Source organism: Panthera leo, chromosome E2 (assembly GCF_018350215.1).
Source record: "Panthera leo isolate Ple1 chromosome E2, P.leo_Ple1_pat1.1, whole genome shotgun sequence".
Taxonomy (NCBI): Eukaryota; Metazoa; Chordata; class Mammalia; order Carnivora; family Felidae; genus Panthera; species Panthera leo.
In genome coordinates, this window is record NC_056693.1 from 6,246,805 (window position 1) to 6,265,867 (window position 19,063).

General features: G+C 43.5%; 1 long non-coding RNA gene and 1 pseudogene across 2 annotated transcripts; one reads left to right on the forward strand and one right to left on the reverse strand.

Moving 5' to 3' along the window:
• The window catches only part of LOC122208860, a 29,638-nt pseudogene extending 15,299 nt beyond the window's left edge, over positions 1-14,339 (reverse strand).
• Positions 14,340-15,326: 987 nt separating this feature from the next.
• LOC122209095 lies at positions 15,327-18,807 on the forward strand. Of its 2 annotated transcripts, none has more exons than XR_006197446.1 (3): positions 15,327-15,437; positions 15,916-15,980; positions 18,613-18,807. It is a non-coding gene; the product is annotated as an uncharacterized LOC122209095 (long non-coding RNA). The 2 variants fall into 2 exon arrangements; XR_006197447.1 differs by lacking the exon at positions 15,327-15,437 and adding an exon at positions 15,567-15,663.
• Positions 18,808-19,063: the final 256 nt, after the last annotated feature.

Consider the following 19,063-nt stretch of genomic DNA (forward strand, 5'->3'; position numbering starts at 1 on the left):
CCAGGCTCCAGGCTCCGAGCTGACAGCACAGAGCCCAGTGCGGGGATCAAACCCACAAACTGCGAGGTCATGACCTGAGCCAAAGTTGGACACTAGCCCGACTGAGCCACCCAGGCGCCCCTGCCTCTTCACTTTCAACAGGCCAGATGACCTCCCCGCAAAACTGGGTTTTCAACCCCTGCTCAGTAGAACCTGGGGGGTGGTGCGGGACCCTGCCTGGTGGAGCTGGGTCTAGCAGTAGGACTGCTGTCCAACAGGCTTGGAGGGCAGAGCATGGAGGCAAAGAGGATTATTTCCAAGCCTTCAGATCTCATGGATCTTGCTAGGTTTTGGACTTGCCTGGGATCAACCTGTGCTTCTCCCCCATTTCTGCTTATTGAATGGTATTGTCTACCCTATGCCTGTCCCACCACTATATTCTGGAAGTACACAATTACTCCATTCTACAGGTTCACAGCTGGAGAGGATTTTTTGCCTCAAGTCTCACCCATATCTGATTTAGAGATGTTTAGATTAGGTTTTGGACTACAGACTTTAGAGCTGATGCTAGAACGAGTTGACTTGTAGGGGTGGTGGGATAGAACGCATGTATTTGGCATATGGGAAGTACATGAAACTTGGGGAGGGGGGTGAGAGCAGAATGTTGTAGATTAAACACTGGTGTTCCTCTAAAATTCATTATGTTGAAACCTTCCAAAATACAACGGTGGGCCTATGGGCAGTGACCAGTCCATGATGGTGGAGCCCTCATGAGTATCATCAGTGTCCTTACAAGAGAGATCACAGAGAGCTATCTCTCTCTGTTTCTGCTATGGGAGGGACAATGAGAAGTCACCCATCTGCAACCCATCAGAAGGTCTTCCTCAGAGCCTAACCATGCTGGCACCCTGATTTCAGACTTCTGGCCTCCAGAACTGTAAGAAATAAAACTTGTTAATAAGCCACCCATTCTATAGTACCTTGTTATAGGACACCAAACGAAGATACCATATAATCTAGCATTTCCACTTCTGGGTGTGTACACAAAAAAAGTGAAAGCAGGACCTCAAAGAGATGTTTGCATACCCATGTTCACAGAAGCATTATTCAAAACAGCCAAGAGGTAGGGGCGCCTGGGTGGCTCAGTGGGTTAAGTGTCCAACTCTTGATTTTGGCTCAGGTCATGATCTCACAGTTTGCGAGATTGAGCCCTTGCATTGAGCTCTGTGCTGACAGTTTGCTTAGTATTCTCTCTCTCCCTCTCTCTCTGTCCCTCCCTGCTCTGTCTCTCAAAATAAATACACTTAAAAAAAAAAAAAAAAAACCAGCCAAGGGCACCTGGTTGACTCAGTTGGTTGAACGTCTGACTCTTGATTTCGGCTCAGGTCATGATCTCACAGTTCATGAGATCAAGCCCCACGTTGGGCTCCGTGCTATCAACACAGAACCTGCTTGGGATTCTCTCTCTCCCTCTCACTGCCCCTCCCCTGCTCTGTCTCTCAAAATAAATAAACAAACATAAAAAAAAATAACCAAGAGGTAGAAGCAACTCAAATGTCTACTGATTGAGGAGCGCACAAATAAAATGTGGTATATACACAAAATGAAATATTACTCAGCCTTAAAAAGACACTTGGGATGCCTGAGTGGCTCAGTCGGTTAAGGGTCCGACTTTGGCTCAGGTCATGAGCTCACGGTTCATGGGTTCAAGCCCCACGTCAGGCTCTGTGCTAACAGCTTAGAGCCTGGAGCCTGTTTCAGATTCTCTTTCTCCCTCTTTCTCTGTCCCTCCTCCACTTATGTGAAGTATCTAAAATAGTCCAATTCACAAAAACAGAAAGTAAAATGGTGTTCACCAGGCTGTGGGTAGAGAAGAAAATAAATGGAAAACAAGTGAATTTAAATACTCGTGGTAATCAACTGAATCTACATTCAAACAAGAAAAATATGGCATATTTTAACTCTAGTAAGCTCAAATGATGGAAAATATTATGAAAGTTATCTGAAACAATAGAGAGAGACATGAGGTCAGGTGCCCCTCCTGTAGGTATTACTAAATGCCAAGCTGTTATTATGAATCCATGAAACTTAATGTGCACTTATCCAAAATTAGTAAATCAGACTTCATAAATATGACCAGGAGAACAAAAGTAAGCTTACAGAGACCAGAGGAAATAAGCAAATGGTCCACTGCGGGAAGGACCTGTGACACAGGACACCATAAGCAGCAGCAGGTTCACGCAGAAACAACTTCTCCTCCCTGGAGGAGGTCCGCGGGCAGAGAGGAGGTGGGCAGCATACACAGCAAACGAGAGCCAGAGAACAACAGGAAAGCACGAGACGGTGGGACACCAGGGACCAGGTGCACCTTCTATGAAGTTCAGATGGAAACCCAAAATAGTGTTCATGTGTTCACTCATGAATGCAATTTACAGAAATTTAGAAATTTTGCAGAAAATATAAGTGTCATAAGCAACAGTGGAAGAGAAGTCAATAAAATATAAGAAATGTGCTAAGTTTTCTGTAAAACACAATGATATTTATGTATCAATTCAATATACTGATATGAACATGATGAATCTAGACAGGGAGAGTAATTTTTAGAACACAGCAGTTACAACAAGAAATTAAGTCAGTGAAATTTACACAAACTCAACAAGTTATGCACAAAAAACTGAAAACATACTATAAAAAAGCAATAAATCTTACATGACAAATTAATGGTATTTCTGGGATTTGTACAGTACAAATATAAAATATGCATGTTTTTAAGATATCTAAAATTCCCAATTTAATAAATTTAATTCACAAAAGTGTAACTTGATATTAGGTACTAGGTCAGGTGAGGACAGGTAGAAAAAATAATTCAGACTATCTTTTCAACATATTCCAGGGTTTGTGCTGGATTTAGGGAACCTGTTGCTGAGCCATACCCTGAAAACTAAAGACGGAAATAGTGTAAAATATTTAAAACAATATCTGCTCCCCAATTCAACACTCCCACTTACAAATATAAAACAAAAAACACTACTGGTAGCATCAGAAATTCACAATTGATGATTAAATAATAAAAATCAAGTTCTTGGGTGCTTGGGTGGCTCAGTTGGTTAAGCATCCAACTCTTGATTTTGGCTTCAGCCTTGATCTCACAGTTCGTGAGTTCAAGCCCCATGTCGGGCCCTGTGCTTTCAGCGAGGGGCTGCTTGGGATATTCTCTCCCCCTCTCTCTCTCCCCTTCTCTCTCAAAATAAATAACTTAAAAAAAAATCAAGTTCCTTTACAATGCATAGAAATGGACAAGATGAAAGGAAAAAGTGGCTTAAAGGAAACGTATTACGGTGAACTTCATTAAAGTCATCGCTCAGCTTCAGCAACTCCCTCATTAAGATGCTGTATAATTATACCTGTTGAGGTAGAATAACAATGGCCCGCAGAGGGGATGGCAAAGGCAACATGAACAACAGTCCAGTCAACAGACTCAGACATATGAGAACGTGAACGTGGACAACATTGCCCCAGGACAGATTCCTGTTTTGTTTATTGTGGCTCAAAGGGATGAATTAGCATCTAATGAACAACGTTGTCACAGAGCCCTTGAGAGATAACGTGACACACCTCAAAAACCGTAAAGAAAACTGGAATCACTGGTCCAGTCAGGATCTCGTGATACTTTCCATCTCAGTATCCAGGGCATATGCTGACCAGTCTAACCAGTAGCTTCAAGAGGTGCTTCTGTAGGAAGCAGACTATTATTAGAACACGGTAGTCAAAGTGTTCTTGGTCAAGAATTTTCTGTACCAAGTAAACCCACTCCACAGAAGACTCCACCAGAAGCAGTCCATAACCTAAAAGTGGACTATCACAGCGAAAAAAAAGAGGACGAAATTTCAGACTCTAGGGATGTGTCTTCCAAAAGCAAATTTCAGAGGCAAAATCACGCAGACGTAAGAAAAATGAAATCGTTGCCTAACTAGGTAGAGAGGTGGAAGAGAGAGAAAATACAAGATGTCAGGGCCAGGTGATGTAGGATCTTGACACGGGACTGTGCCCTCCACCCACAGACACCAAGCTAAAAGCTGAAATGCGCTCCCATGTAGGACAGGGGATCAAAACGACCTTTCTGCCAACTGTCTTCACACATCTGAGTAAAAAATCTCGTAAGATCCAACCCACCTCCCCATTTCATGTGCCCCTGAAGTGTGGCAGAAGCAGAATGGAAGCTATGGCTAAGGAACCTGAACAGGCAGTCAGGGCTCAAGACGGTGCCATGCAGCTTCCAGGGAGCCCGATGAAAGGAAGGCAAGAGCAGCCAGTGTCTTCCCTTCTGATCAGGTCTCCCAGGGACAGCCAATGGGTGTGGAACCAGGGCAGGTGCAAGAGTCAGGACTACGGAGGCCTCAGCTCTGAGCCACGTGGACGAAGACCCGAGCATCTGATGGCATCAAGCCCAGAAGGAGAGATCCCCTTTGAAACGGCCCTCCCATTCCCTGCAAAGTCAAGGACCAAAGGAATCACTGCACCAGGTCACTGTGTGTGGATCAGATTGCGACGTTTGTGTTCATCTCTGCGGGAGCTGCAGCACCGCTGGAGGGTGAAAGGGTCAACCTCACACATCTGAAGACCGAGTGATAAGCGAGGGAGGAGAAAAATGTCCTCCAAGTGTTCATAAGAAAAAAGCCTTTGTTTTCCCATAGAACTCTCCCACTGCAGAGAGTTTCTCAAACACCATTTTTTTTTTTTTAGTTTATTTATTTATCTTGAGAGAGATAGAGCACATGAGTGGCAGAGGGGCAGAGAGAGGGAGAGAGAATCCCAAGTGGGCTCGGATGTGGGGCTCAAACTCACAAAACTCTGAGACAACCTGAGCCGAAACCAAGAGTCAGATGCTTAACCGACTGAGCCACCCAGGCGCCCCTCTCAAACACTATTAATGTGCGGCCTCCTCTCTGCCCTTCTTTCCCTTGCTTCAAAAAGGACATTATATTCAGGTCAAACACACATAGTCCTGCTTATAAGAAGAAAGGAACGTGAACGTGATGTGCTATGGCTTTTCCAGAATCCTCGCTTTTTGTTCAGCTGAGGAGAGAGGACATCACAGATGGATCTGGAAAGATCATTTCACAAACTCCTCCACTGCCTGCCTCCTTCTGAGAGCACAGGCAACAGGATCGCAGAGATACAGCTCTCTTCCCAAACTACTGAATCCAAAGCGCAGGGGAAGAAAATAGGGAATTGGCTATTTAAAATTTTTTTTGAACATTTGTTTATTATTATTGAGAGACAGACAGAGACAGAGCATGAGCATGGGAGGGGCAGAGAGATGAGGAAACACATAATCTGAAGCAGGCTCCAGGCTCTGAGCTGTCAGCAGAGCCTGATGTGGAGCTCGAACTCACAAACTACAAGATCATGACCTGAGCCGAAGTCACGCTTAACCGACTGAGCCACCCAGGTGCCCCGGAAACTGGCTATTTTAGAAGTCTGCCATTTGGTTTTATGCATTCTTAAACTCCAGAACAACTCCTGATGTATCATCTGAAAAAAGAGGAAAGTAAAAGTCCAGCTGCCACATAATGAGGCTTTTCAATTCTGAGGCAACAGGGCTTCAAACTCAGACAAGTAAGGCAGGGGCTCCCAGGAGGCAAACTAAGGAAAAATGCAAAGATACCCAAGGGCAGATCCCCACTTCTGAACAGACATTGTCCTCACCCAGGGAGACCAGGTTCCTATAGTTCTTCAGCATCACGTCCCTGTACAAGGCCCTCTGAGCGGGTCCAGGCACACCCATTCCTCCTGAGAGAATTCTATGGCCACATCCTTGAAGGTCAATCGTCCCTGAAATGAAAACACACTTCACCAAGAGGCCATGGAGTAAGTTCTTCACACAAAATGAGAAAAGAGAGGTGCATAAGTATCAATTTGGTTAAAGTGAGTGTCCAACAGACCCATGTTAAGGTCTTTTAGGCAACTTACATGCCTCTAACTTTAAGTTCTTATGCATTCCCATAAGAGATTATAATACCCTCCAAGTAAGTATGGATTTTTCATTTTTGTGGATAATACATGAGGAATACACCTAAAAAACCCCAATGCTACACTGTCTATACACAGTATTAGATACTATGTTCTACACACGGAGTGATACTATCTAGATGAGCTACGGGACGAGTGCTATCTGCAGAGATGACAACATTCACAGTGGCTTGAAAGAAAAGTTAGAATTTAAAAACAGTGATGAGGGGGCACCTGGGTGGCTCAGTTGGTTAAGTGTCTGACTCTTGGTTTCAGCTCAGGTTGTGAGTTCAAGCCCCACATCGGGCTGTGTGTGACAGCCCAGACCCTGGAGCCTGCTTTGGATTCTGTGTCTTCCTCTCCCTCTGCCCCTCTCCCCCTTGTGCTTTTTCTTTCTTTCTTTCTCTCTCTCTCTCTCTCTCTCTAAAATAAACATTAAAAAAATTTTTTTAATTAAAAATTAAAATGAAATCAATAAAACTTGTGATGAGGATAGCAATGGCAATGACTTCAAAGCTTCTGACCCTTCCTACGTGCTAGGTATTACTCTAAAGGCTTCACATGTACCAAGCTGGTATCAGCAGAACAGCTCACTGGGGGAAGATGTGCTCCCATCCTATGGAGGGGAAGACTCATACTGGTCAGAGGCACTCTAGGAAACTCTCCTCTGGTCAAAGAGCTAAGAATGACACAGCGAGCACACGAGCTCAGGTAGTCAGGTTTTAGAACTGAAACTCAAGAATTAAGTAGTTCAGTAACAGAGCATTACAAGTACACAGACAGAGGCTTCTTGAAACAAGCTCAAAGTTTACGACATCAAACTGCATAAAAGGTCCTCATAGACGCTGCATGCACAGAAACACTGCTATTCTTATCATTACCTAAATCATTAGCCTGATAGTGTAGAAAGAATTTAAGGCCATGGAATATACTCAAGATATAATTTCAATGGCTAAAGACTATGAAACTTATTTATGGAATGTCTTTTATAAAAACCATGGACTTACACATCCATGCACTCGTGCACACATATACACACAAATTAACTGAAATATAAGGCGTGGTTTCTCAACATAATTTTGAATGATTTTTTTTTTTTTTAAGAGAGAACATGGGCAGGGGAGTGAGGCAGAAGGGGAGAAAGAGAAACTTTTTTTTTTTAAGTTTTTAAAATTTATTTTGAGAAAGAGTGTGAGAGGAGGAGGGTCAGAGAGAGAGGGAGCGAGAGAAAATCTCAAACAGGCTCTGTGATTTGTGTGCAGAGCCTGATGTGGTGTTCAAACTCACAAACCGTGAGATCATAGATCATGACCTGAGCTGAAATCAAGAGTTGGAAGCTTACCCGACTGAGCCACCCAGGTGCCCGAAAGAGAGAGAAAGAGAGAGAGAGAGAGAGAGAGAGAGAGAGAGAGAGAGAGAGAATCTTAAGCAGTCTCCATGCTCAGTGCAGAACCCAACACAAGGCTCGATCCCATGACCCTGGGATCATGACCTAAGCTGAAATCACGAGTTAGATGCTCAACTTACTGAGCCCCCCAGGCACTCCAAAAGAAATGGCTGTTTTTATAGTAAATGAACACAGAATCCACCAGTGATTTTTGAGAGAGAGAGAGAGAGAGAGAGAGAGAGAGTGTCTGCTCAAGGGAGGGCAGAGAGAGACAGAGAAATAATCTCAAGTAGGCTTCATGGTCAGCACACAGCCCAACACAGGGCTCACTGCCATGACTCTGGGATCACGACCTGAGGTGAAATCAAAAGTCGAGACACTCAACCAACTGAGCCACCCGGGTGCCCCCATTATCATTTTTATTCACATGTATTTCAGCATGTTTGGGAAGATTAAAATGTATAAATTGTACTTCATTCGGTTTGTCAAGATGACTATACAGTAGGCTAGCAAAGAGAGGGCACAAACATGAAAAAAATAAAGAATACTTTAACTCCAATCTCCATAAAATACCTGCATTCAAAAATATAAATACAATTTTATGCATTTAAATGTAGGTGTGTAGGCATTAACAAACACCGAAGAGAGTTTGTTTATTCCGCTAATAAAATGACGGTTCAAGATTAGAAGAGTTACCGGTGTTATGATATGCAGTACCTGAACAGATTCAGGTTTAAAAACATATCACAGTAATAGACACTTGAAAAAAAATGACAAAAAGGAAATTGATGATTAAACTATCATTAAGCAAGAACATTTCACCAAATGCCATGACCAGTCGAGAACGCTGGATGCATTTGCTCTGAAATTTCAGTGGAGGAAAGGGGGTTGGCCGGGGCTCCTGCCACTCGCCCAGCCGGCCTGAGCAGGCATCAGCAGAAGAAGTTAAAGGAGGTAAAAATAGTGAGAGAGAGAGAGAGAGAGTGTCAAGGAGCTGAAACTGTTGGAATTCACAGATCTAAGGATGGAAACAGGCTAAAAGGGCAAGAGGGAGAACAATATTTCATGCAAGCAGAATCCTGAAGACAGCAGGGGTGGTTATATCCTATCAGACAGAAGAGACTATAAGACAAAACGGTCACGAGAGGGGAAGGACATCACGATAAGAAGATTGGCTCACCAGGAAGACAGCACAACGGTAAACACACAGGCATGTGACATTAGAGCCCCCAGATGTATGACGGAAATAATAACAGTAGACTTCAGTACCCAGTTTCAGAAGATCCAGAAGGAGACAGAAGACCTGAACAGCACTCTCAGCAAGTGCACCTACCAGACAGACAGAACACTGCAGCCAGCAGCAGCAGAACACGGTCTTCTAAAGCACACGTGACGTCACGCCAGAAAACAAATCTTAGCAAGTTTAAGAAGGCTGAAATCGTAAAGAGCATCTTCTCTAACACTGAATTGAAACTAGAAACAAATAGCAAAAAGGAAACAACTCATTTTTTCTATAATATACTTTTTTCTAATTGCTTATTTTTTTAAGTAACCTCTACACCCAACATGGGGCTCGAGCTTACAACCCTGAGATCAAGAGTCACATAACAACCTTGAGATCAAGAGTCTACCTACTGGGCCAAACAGGAACCCCAAAGCGTTTTTTGGTTTTTGTTTTTTGGGTTTTTTTGAGAGAGAGAGAGAAAGGGATCAAGTAAGCAAGGGGCAGAGAGAGAGAGAGAGGGAGGAAAGGAGTGGGAGAGAGAGAGAGGGAGGAAAGGAGTGGGAGAGAGAGGGAGGGAGGGAGGGAGGGAGGGAGAGAGAGAGAGGGAGGGAGGGAGGGAGGGAGGGAGAGGGAGGGAGGGAGGGAGGGAGGGAGGCAGGGGGAGAGAGCAAAGTGGGGCTCATGCTTACTTGATGTGGGATGTGAACTCACAAACCATGAGACCATGACCTGAGCTGAAGTCAGATGCTTAATGACAGAGCCACCAGGTGCCCCCAAACAGCTCATTCTTAATCAAGCAATGGGTCAAAGAAGAAACCGCAAGAGAATCTGCAAAGTGTCCAGATGAAAATGAAAAAACAACATACTGAAATGTAGGGACACTCAGAGGAGGGTTTGCAATGGTGAATATTTACGTTAAACAAGAGGAAAGATCTCAAATCAGAAATCTAATTTTACACCTCAAGGAGGCAGAAAAAGAACAAACTAAACCCAGTTTAGCAGAAGGAAGTAAATAAGATTACAGCAGAGGTAAATGAAATAGAGGATTAAAAAAAAAAACAATATTAAAAAAAATCAACAAACCAAGAGATGTTTTGAAAAGATTAATAAATTGACAAGCCCTTAGCTAGACTAGTGAACATTGCAACTCATGTCATGGAAAGTTTTAAAAAGGACTCTATGAGGGTACTATGAACAACTCCATGCCAACAATGCATAACCTCGAAGGTAAGGGTCAATTCATGAAAACATACAACCTACCAAGACCTATGATCATGAAGAAATAACAAATGTGAACAGAATTATACCTGGAGAGGACATACGAGCATTGATCAAAAATCTCCACAAAGAGGGGCACCCGGGTGGCTCAGTTGGTTAAGCATCAGACTTCAGCTCAGGTCATGATCTCATGGTTCCTGAGTTCAAGCCCCGCATCAGGCTCTGTGCTGACAGTGCAGAGCCTGCTTGGGATTCTCTCTCTCTCTCCCTCTCTCTCTGCCTCTTCCATCCTCGTGATTTCACTCTCTGAAAATAAATAAACTTAAAAAAATTTTTAAACAAAGTATGGAAGATTCAACATTCAAAAAATCAATGACAATACATTAGTAGAATGTACTAACAGAATGAAGGAAAAAAAACACTTGGTCATCTCAATGCAGAAAAAGGCTTTCACAAAATTCAACTAGCTTTCAGGATGAAGACATCCAACAAACTAGGAATAATTGACTACCCCCAACACAATCAAAGTCATATACAAAAAGCACACAACCAGCCTACCCAATGGTGAGAGACTGAAAGCTTTTCCTCTAAGATAAAGAAGAAGGCAGGGGCGCCCGGGGGGGCTCAGTGGGTTGAGCGTCTGACTTTGGCTCAGGTCATGATCTTACAGTCCATGAGTTCGAGCGCCATATCAAGCTCTGTGCTGACAGCTCAGAGCCTGGAGCCTGCTTCAGATTCTGTGTTTCCCTCGCTCTCTGCCCCTCCCCCACTCACAGTCTGTCTCTCAAAAATGAATAAATTAAAACAAATTTTTTTATCAAAAAAAAAAAAAAAGAAGGCGGCAGCAAGGGTCCACACTCTCAGCAATTCCGTTCAACAGAGTACCGGAAATCCTAGCCAGAGAAATGATCAAGGAAAAGAAATAACAGCCATCCAAATTCGGAAAGGTTGATTTCATATTTTAAAACTCATGATGAATAAAACTCTTTCCATTCCATTCCCATCATTAATACCTTAAAGGCAGTGACCCACACTTGTTCAGCTTCAAATGTAGTGTACAAGTGGGCAGATTGCTCGCTATTGGTCTGTTTTTCTAGAAGTTTCCAGGTACGTGTGGACATTAATACAGGATTCCACATGCAGCTTCTTTTACCCCGGCTTACAGACGGCTAACAGTGCATCCAGATGTGGCCCCTAAACAACGGCTGCCTGAGCTGAGCCCATCAGCACGTGGCCAAGCCTACTCACAGGCTCTGTGTCACTGGGTTACCATGAGCTGGAATCTAAATGGAGAGGAGGGGGACTGGGGGAAGGCCTGGGGGAGTGTGGACGGGCACGTGTCAAGAGTACTCTAGAGATCCGCAAGGCCAACAGGAAGGAGAAATGGATCGTCGACCAAGAATATGACTTGACCTGAGAAAACGCCGTTCCCGTCTCCTCTTTCATTTTTCTTCCTCCTCTTCTGGGCCTCTTCCTCAGGCAATGTGGTTCTTTCTTAGAAGTCCACCTTAAAAGTTGAAAATTCTCTTTAAAGCTTCGAATGGCCATACCCCATTCTGTGCCACACACACACACAGGGAAGTCCTCACCACGTGGGAGAGTAAAATATTTAAAAATACATAGTTGCAAAAACATAACCATTAGTGCAGATCACACTGAAAGACGGTCAGCTACAGAAATTAGCTCTGTGCAAATTTTTGTTTAATTTCAGTTTTGTTGAGGGTTTTTTGTTTTGTTTTGTTCATGAGCAAATTTCTTCATTGTAAATAGATGGGCTCTTTGGGGAAAGGTTCCAAGTCAACCCAGCCATCCTTCAGTTTGCAGAGAGCAGACAAAATGGAATTGAGGGGCACAGAGACTTAGTAGCTCACAGCCCACTGTTTTAAGGGGTCACATAACAAGAAATTGGAGCATTAGGCAACTGTTAAACTAGGTTTCAAAGGCTACAAGACCATCGGTATCCTTACTAAGTACGCACTGAAACAACCTAAAAGTATGTACCAATTGCTGAAGAACTTTTCTAATATATAAGATAGGAGAAAACACGCACGCCTCAATCTAAACCAGAAACCGATTTAAAAGGCAAATAATTTGTAATTTTTTAAAAAAATCTAAATAATTCTTGGGAACGCAAGCTGGTGCAGCCACTCTGGAAAACAGTATGGGGGTTCCTCAAAAAACTAAAATAGAACTACCCTACAACCCAGCAATTGCACTACTAGGCATTTATCCAAGGGATACAGGTGTGCTGTTTCGAAGGGACACATGCACCCCCATGTTTACAGCAGCACTATCGACAATAGCCCAAGTATGGAAAGAGCCCAAATGTCCATCGATGGATGAATGGATAAAGAAGATGTGGTATATATATACAATGGAGTATTAGTCGGCAATCAAAAAGAATGAAATCTTGCCATTTGCAACTACGTGGATGGAACTGGAGGGTATTATGCTAAGTGAAATCAGTGAGAGAAAGACAAAAATCATATGACTTCACTCATAGGAGGACTTTAAGAGACAAAACAGATGAACATAGGGAAGGGAAACAAAAATAATATAAAAACAGGAAGGGGGACAAAACATAAGAGACTCTGAAGTATGGAGAACAAACAGAGGGTTGCTGGAGGGATTGTGGGAGAGAGGATGGGCTAAATGGGGAAGGGGCATTAAGGAATCTACTCCTGAAATCATTGTTTCACTATATGCTAACTAATTTGGACGTAAATTTAAAAAAAAAAATCTAAGTAATTCTGGGGTCAAAGTGAAAACAAAATTAATATATCACATTGGGTGATTAAAATAAAAACTTAAAAAATATATATCATACTGAAGAAAGAATAACCTGACTTGAGTGTACAGGAGGCCACAAAAGCTTATTTCAGAAGTTAATAATTACTTATATAAAGGGCACCTGGGTGGCTCAGATGGTTGAGCTTCTGACTCAGGTCATGATCTCACCGTGAGTGAGCTGGAGCCCTGCCTTAGGCTCTGTGCTGGTGATGCGGGGCCTGCTTGGGATTCTCTCTTACTCTTCCTCTCTCTCTCAAAATAAATAAATAAGCTTTACAAAATTATTATTATTTATAGAAAAGTGGAATCTGAACTAAGATTTACCTCAAGCTACAAAAAGAATACTGAATTAAATGTAAGAGAAGTAGGGAGGGGGAAGTAAATCCATTACAAAAACAAAAAGAGTAAATTTAACACTCCTTTTAAAAAGGCACCATGTAGGGGCACCTGGGCGGCTCAGCTGGTTAAGCATGTGACTCTTTTTTAAAGAGTTTTTTTTAGACGTTTATTTATTTTTGAGAGAGAGCACGCGCACAAGAGTGTGTAAGAGTGGGGGAGGGGCGAGAGGGAGATAGAGGATTCAAGGCAGGCTCGTCACCCAGAGCAGAAGAGCGGAAGGCCCTGCTCGGGGCTAGAATTCAAGGACTCTGGGATCATGACCTAAGCTGAAGTCCGAAGCTGATCAACTGAACCACCCAGGTGTCCCTAATCATCCCTTAAGCAGTCTGACTCGAGTTTAGCTCAGGTCGCGATCTCACAGTAAGTGAGATAGAGCCCAGAGTTGGGTTCCGCACTAACAGCACAGAGCCTGCTTGGGACTCTCTCTCCCCCTCTCGGCTTCTCCCCCACGCGTGCGCACACATACTCTCTCTCTCTCCCCCAAAATAAAGAAAAAGAAAACATTAAAAAGTATATATAAATAAATAAAAAGGCACCATGGAGTGACCAGCATTTCTCCCCTTCCCCAAACCAGGCAAAGGGGAGAGGGTGATCCACAAATGACTAAGATACCGCCCACTGGCTGAATAGGGTTTGCAAATGGAAATTATCTTGCGATGCAAATAAATATAAAACGCACAAGCCTTACGGGCAGGTGTTTTGAAATTCTCATCCTCATCCATATGATTTAAACAAACTTTAAATGTATTAGATGGTAAAGCCCCAAATCAGTATTTCACAACTTAATCATCTATATCCAATTAACGCAGACCCATCTGGATTCAAGCCCACCCTCTCTTTTCACTAAGATGTACTTTCCTCTTATTCTATCTTCTTCTGTGTTTCTCTTTTTTTTCTGTTTTCCCCCTGGGTTTCTGCTCAGCCCGTTATCCTCTTTCTGTCCTCTGGATTCCTTCCCTCACACCTATTCTGTCCCATTGTGCACGTGTTTCCCCTCTTGTTTTTATTTCTCCCCGGTCCTTCCGATTGTCCCCAGTCTCCATGCATTTCAGCCCCTTTCTTGTCCCACCTGCGCTCTTTCCCTGCTCTCCGTTATATTCCTCTCTTCTTTCTCTGTTATACTCCTTTGGTCCCCACCCCCAGGTAGCTATACTTCCATTCTGGTTTCTTCCTCCGCTCTCTTGTCACCTCTTTCCTCTGTCTCAACTACACCTTCCTCTGTTGGCCAAGACTTTAACTCTTTAGTCCTCTCCTCCATCTGACGTGCCTCACCATTGTTGCCTCCACTCCTACGCTGAACAAGGGCCCTTCCATTTTGCTCTCCTTCATCTCCCTGGAGACCGGGCTTTCCTCAAACTTCTACTTTTTCCACCTGCTACTTCCGCGGCTTATTCTGTCTCTTTGCAAAGTCCCTCACCCATCCTCTACGTTGCCTCTAGGTTTTCTTTCAGTGGCTTTCTTTCTCCCAATCTCCCTCCATCACACATTCAGTAGGCGTGGGATGAAATAAGACAACCGCCTCCTGGAAGAAGCACGTTTTCAAGTGGGGAGGAATTTGGGGCGAAAAACACTGGGTGTCACTAGGCAGGCCGAGTCACCCACCCCAGCGCGGAGTCAGGGGAAGAGGTGACCATGGAGAGGGGGTTCTGGGGAACAGAAGCCGACGCGAGGAGAGGGGGCGGGGAGAGTGCCCCAGAAGGGTGGGCTCTCCAGAATCGTCGGCCCGGAGGAGGATGCGGCCTCTCCCGAGAGGCTGCAGGGACTGCCAGGCAGGGTCGACAGTGCGAGGCTGGGCCGGGGCGCGAATCCACCTCGTGGAAGGGGGCTTTTCACGACGTGAGGCGGGCGGCGGGCTCCGAAGAGAATTCCAGCAGGACACGGACCGGAGAGCCGGTGTCTGCGTGGCCCGAACGCGGAAACGCCGGGGGCAGGGGCCAGTTTAGCTGCGATTTTAAACAGAAAGGGACGCGCCCCCGGCCTCCCAATGTGACGTCTGAATTTACTTGGGGTGCGGTGGCAAATGCGGGGATTTTAAGACCCGTAGCGATACCCAGACCCCGGCTTTGGAGGAGAGGGGACGGCAAAGAACAGGTTTAAACTAGAAAGACGGAAACTCACACCCAACAGCGAAACTTTTGCTCCGCGCTATCCGCTTCCGGATCTACAGGAACCTGCGCGCGCGTGCAATAAAAAGACGAAGGGGCCGTGCGTGGGCGGGGCCTAAGCGGGGCGTGGCCGTCAGGGGCGGGGCGTGAAGAGGTGACGCCTCAGCAGGTACCGCGATGGGGACAGGACGGAGCCGGCGAGGGGCGGGGCCGAAGGGACGTGAGGCCTCCGCAGGGGCGGGACGAAGATGGGGAGGGGACGGGGCTTTGGCGAGCCCGTCAGGGGGTGGAGCGTGGAAGGAGGCTAGACCACAAGGGGCAGGTACGGTGAGGGGGCAGGTACGGCGAGGGGGCAGGTACGGCGAGGGGGCAGGTACGGCGAGGGGGCAGGTACGGCGAGGGGGCAGGTACCGCGAGGTGGCAGGTATATGGCGGGTGTCCCTCCCCTCGCTCCCAAGGTGTCTCTGCCAGGTGTAAAAATGATTCTTGGAATATCTCCAGGAGCAGCCTTGCTTCCTGCTTATTTCACGGTCTCTAACAGTTTTAAGGTAAAAGCCCGTGAAGCTGAAGCAATTTGGGGGCCAGGGAACTGGGATCCTGGTGGTCTGTGGGGACGTGGTGGGTGCAGGAACATTTCCTGTAGTTAGGATCAATTTAAGTAGTTTAATTACACAGCTGGAGCTGTTTGTGTCGGGCTTACAAACTAGAATGTAAAATTCGAAACTCCCTGGAGAGAAAGGGCAATTCCATACGGACACCCAACAAAATGGCATTGCTTTTTCAATTCCCCAATCACCCAGGAGGCCAAACTCAACGCTATGCTCAGTTCCGAAGACTTGCATAGGGACGAGACCAGAGGAAAGAGGTGTGGAGGGCGAAGGCATATATAATTTGGGTTGCCAACCACTGCTTTAGGAAGAACACTAACTTTTTAAAAAATGTTATAAATTGCCTTGTTGTCATTTATGTTTGTTATAACAATTTATTCTGTTACACGCTTGAGATTACTAACCTTCAAATACCTGAGTTTAACTTTACATCATAATATACTTAAATCAGTATCTAAATATAATTTCAAAATCACTACACATACCTTCTCAAAGTACAAGGTTTTTAATTTACAAATTGTATATTTTAGCTCTTTGCTTTCTAAATGTTTACAAAGCTTGTAACATATGTAGTCTTAGCGACTTTCACTTAAAGAATAATCAATTTTGCAATATTTCTAAAGGCACCCAGGAGGGAAGTGTATGCAATTTAATATGAACCCTAAGGAAAGTAAAACTAGGTTATCAAACATCCAACAAACTTCTACCCTGAATAATTTTTCTGGCAGTATCTGTTAACATCTACTACAGATGTGTTTTCTCTCACCCTGCATATGGAAGATTTCAACCACGTCAAACTGACAGTCAATCAAAATACGTTTAGATAGGGAAATGAGCATATTTAAAATACTTTCAGGTAAAATTGAGCAGAATGTCTTGACATAGCACACATATGAATAAAAGCAGATCTATCATCCCATTTTTATTTTTATTTTATTCTTTTTATCCCATTTTTAAAAGATGCAGTGACACAGTGCCCCTCCATAACACAGGATGAGGTACGAGCTATGTGACCTGGCTTCAGGCCCACTGGCGCATAATCCCAGAAGCAATCCCATTAGTTTGAGGACCTAGCTGGACAGGGTTTTTGCCTGCCAAAAGTGAAAGATATGACTGCTCCTTCCTTCAAATGCATTGACTTATAATCAATAAGGGGCGCCAGGCTGGCTCAGTCCTTAGAGCATGCAACTCTTGATCTCAGGGGTTGTGAGTTCAAGCCCCAGGTTGGGTGCAGAGATTACTTAATAAATAAATAAACTTAAAAAGAGAGAGAGAGAGAGAAATCCATTATTTAATTAAATCAACTTCATAGAAACACTGCCTAGAAAAGTGGTTGCCAGGACTGGGGGGTGTGGGAAACACGGAGACGTCGATAAAAGGTACAAGCTTTCAGTTCTAAAACTAATAAAGACTAAGGAATTCATGTAGGACATGGCAACTACATTCTATTATATACCTGAAATCTTAGAGAACTTAAATGTTCACACACACACACAATATGTAAAGTAATAGATGTGACAACTACATGGGGAAAATCCTTTTAAAATCTACACATATATCAAATCATCACACTGTACATTTAAATATCATACAATTTTATTTGATAATTATACTTCATTAAATCTGGAAGAAAAAAAAAAGTAGAAAAGTTATACCAGCAGGGTCACCTGGGTGGCTCAGTTGGTTGAGTATCTGACTCTTGGTTTCAGCTCTGGTCATGGTTTCACAGTTTGTGAGTTCAAGCCCTGCATCGGGCTCTGCACTTATGGTGCAGAGCCTACTTGGGATTCTCTCTCTCTCCCTCTCTCTGCCCCTTCCCTGCTTGCGCTGTCTCTGTCTCTCTCAAAACAAATAAATGACCTTAAAAAAAAAAAGTTATACCATCAGTTAAGTGTGAATCATACACCTGCATGAATTATACTGGTTCTTTCGATTAAGCTTTCCTGATAACTGTTCTCTATTCAATTGTCAAAAATAAGATTCATTTTCATTAATTTTTTAATGTTTATTTATTTTTGAAGGAGAAAGACAGCATGAGCAGGGGAGGGACAGAAAGAAAGGGAAACACAGAATCCGAAGCAGGCTCCAGGCTCTGAGCTGTCAGCACAGAGCCCGACTCAGGGCTCAAACTCACAAGCCATGAGATCATGACCTGAGCTGAAGTCAGATACTCAACCAACTGAGCCACCTAGGCGCCCCTTCACTAATTCTTGAAATAAAACAGCTATTAACATCCAAAGGACAATGTAGCCACCATGTCTCCTGTATTATTTCTACCACAAAATCAGTCCCTAGTAACCTATTCCTATCTTCCCATATAAATCCCAATCTCCCAGTGTCTTGACCTGCTTTATTTCATGGTCATTTGGTAAAGCATTCCTTTCCTATAAACCACATAGAGTCTGTCTGGAGATAGGCTCCCTGAACACAATAAACCCAAGGGCTTAACAGCATCGTTTTACAGTATTCTCTGCCACCCCACATCCTCCCTAATTCAGAAAATATTTAATTTTATTTATTTGTTTTTAAATGTTTATTTGAGAGAGAAAGAGCACAAGCAAGGGAGGGGCAGAGAGAGACAGAGGGAGACACAGAATCCGAAGCAGGTTCCAGGCTCGGATGTGGGGCTTGACCTCACCAACTATGAGATCATGACCTAAGTTGAAGTTGGACACTTAATGGACTGGGTCACCCAGGTGCCCCAAGATAATATTTATTTTTAAAAATTTATTTTAATATTTATATTTAAAAATATTTTAAAAATATTTATTTTATTTTAAATAAATATTTATTTTAAAATAATATTTTAAAAAAATATTAATTTATTTTAATTATTTATTTTTAAAATAAAATAAAATATTTATTTTAAAAGTATCCTTGTTCTTTCAGGGAACAAAAATATGAATGAACCTCAGCTAATGAAGTAGGACCTTCCATCTTTGGAATTCTGTCCCAGAGACCATCACAAAAGGCCAGTAAGAAAAGCCTATCACCAGAATCCAAATGTCAGGTTGAAACTCCTAGATAATGGAGCAGCCTTCTAAAGAAACCTCAAAAAATTGAATAAAATACCTCATAAAATTATTTGGCCATCTCCACATATTTGTTCTTTTGCTATCTATCATGCCATGAGTTTTAACATATTTTGACTTCTATTTATTCTGCAGTATGGGATATCTCAGATTAATCTTGAAGAAAGACTTATTCTTTGTAAAAATATTCTGATGTCGAGTCTGTTGTGACAATTAAGAAAATTAACATGTTCCATTACATTGGAAGTATGAATTCGTTGTCAATCCTGAGAACCCACCTTTGCTCCAAGGTCTTTTCCAGGTTCAGT